The following is a 2122-nucleotide window of genomic DNA, read 5'->3' as shown; positions in this document are numbered from 1 at the left end:
CAGATTTCAAGACCATTTGTCATAACTAAAAGAGTGATTAACCCATATGTAGATAAAGAAAAATTGAGTAACTTAGAAAAAAGACAAGTTGCAATGTATATGCTTCCTTAGCAATCTGCTAACTAAGCATCCAATGGATAAATAATTCTTTGGAGCATAGGAAAGAGGGAAGAGGAAAAGGAATCACAGGAAGACAATTAGAGGAAAGGAGTGGAGAAAGGAGGAACAGTGTGTAGAAAGAAAGAGAGAAAGAAAGGCAAAGAAAGAAAGAAAAGCAGAAAGATAGAAAGATAGAGAGATTAATAAATATGTCCATCATTTGCAGCTTGGAGATGCCTGGGAGATGAGAAAGGACTGTTGTTAGTTGCTATTAGGTGCCATTGAGTCACCTCCAGTTCATAGTGATTCTATATTGCATAATCCTCACAATTGTTATTATGTTTGAGCCCATTGTGTAGCCACTGTGTCAATTCATCTCATTGAATATTTTCCAATTTTTTGCCAACCTTCTACTTTACCAAGCATGTTGTTCTTCTCCAGGGACTGGCTCATCTTGATAATACGTTCAAAATACATGAGATGAAGTCTTGTCATACTTGCTTCCAAGGAACATCCAGACTGTACTTCTTTCAAGACAGATTTGTTTGTTCTTCTGCAGTCCATGGTACTTTCAGTATCCTTTGCCAGCACCATAACTCAAATGCATGGATTCTCTGGTATTTCTTATTTATTGTCCAGTTTTCTCATGCATATGATATGATTAAAAATGCATAACTTGTGTTGGGCACATCTTAGTCTTCACAGTGATACCTTTGCTCCTTAACATTTTAAAAAGATCTTTTACCCCAGATATGCCCAATGCAAATGCATCATTTGAGTTCTTGGCTGCTGCTTTCTTGAGTGTTGATTATGGATACAAGTATTAAAATCCTTGAGAACTTTAATCTTTTCTCCATTTATCATAATGTTGTCTACTGGTCCAATTGTGAGGATGTTTGTTTTTTTACAATGAACTTAAATCCATACTAAAAGTTGTGGTTCTTGATTGTCATCAGGAAGTGTTTCAAGTCTTCTTTGCTTTTATCAAGTAAGGTTGTATCATCTGAATGCCTCAGGTTGTTAAATAAGCCTTCCTTCAATCCTGATGCCATGCTCTTCTTCATATAGTCCAGCTTCTCAATTATTTGCTTAGCAAGCAAATTGAATAAGTATGATGAAAGGATACAACACTTGCCTTATTTCAATCCACTCCATGTTACCTGTTCTGTTTGAATGACTGCCTCTTATTTTATGTACATGTTCCTCATGAGCATAATTAAGTGCTTTGGAATTCCAGTGCTTTGCAATATTATCCACAGTTTACTATGCTCTGCACAATGGAATGTCTTTGAATAGTCAATAAAACACAAGAAAATATCTTTCTGGTGTTTTCTGCTTTCAGCCAAGATCCATCTGACATCAGCAATGATTTTTCTTGTTCCACCTCCTCTTCTCAGTCTGGCTTCAATTTCCGACAGTTCCTTGTCTATTTACTGAAACAACTGTTTTTGAATTATTTTTAGCAAAATTTTACTTTAATGTAATATTAATGATATTGTTTGATTATTTCTGCATTCTATTGCGTCAGCAACAGATGGTTATTTTGTTGTTGTTATGTGCCATAGAGTCAGTTTAGACTCAGAGTGGCCCTATGTAGGGTTTCTGAAGTTGTAAATCTTTGCGGGAGCAGAAAGTCTCATCTTTCTCCCAAAAAGTGGCTGGTGGACTCAAACCACTGACCTTGTGATTCGCAGTCCAGTGCTTATGCTACAAAGCCATGACACTCCTCACCAACAGATTTGTTGTTGTTGTTAAGTGCTGTTAAGTCAATTCTGACTCGTAGCAACCCTGTATAGGGTTCCTAAGGTACATCTGGTAAGTTTGAACTACTGACCTTGAGTTTCAAGCCCACCTTGTTGTCGAGTGCTTATCCTACAGTGCCAAAACAACAGCCTGTTTTTGTTGAGTGCCGTTGAGTCAGTTCTGACCCATAGCAAACCTTTATAGCATTTCCGAGGAGCAGCTGGTGAGCTTGAACTATCAACCTTGCAGTTCAAACAACTTTGCAGTCTAACACATTAAC

This window comes from Chrysochloris asiatica, unplaced genomic scaffold, assembly GCF_000296735.1.
Source record: "Chrysochloris asiatica unplaced genomic scaffold, ChrAsi1.0 scaffold00222, whole genome shotgun sequence".
In the NCBI taxonomy this organism is placed as follows: Eukaryota; Metazoa; Chordata; class Mammalia; order Afrosoricida; family Chrysochloridae; genus Chrysochloris; species Chrysochloris asiatica.
This window is presented reverse-complemented; position numbering follows the sequence as displayed.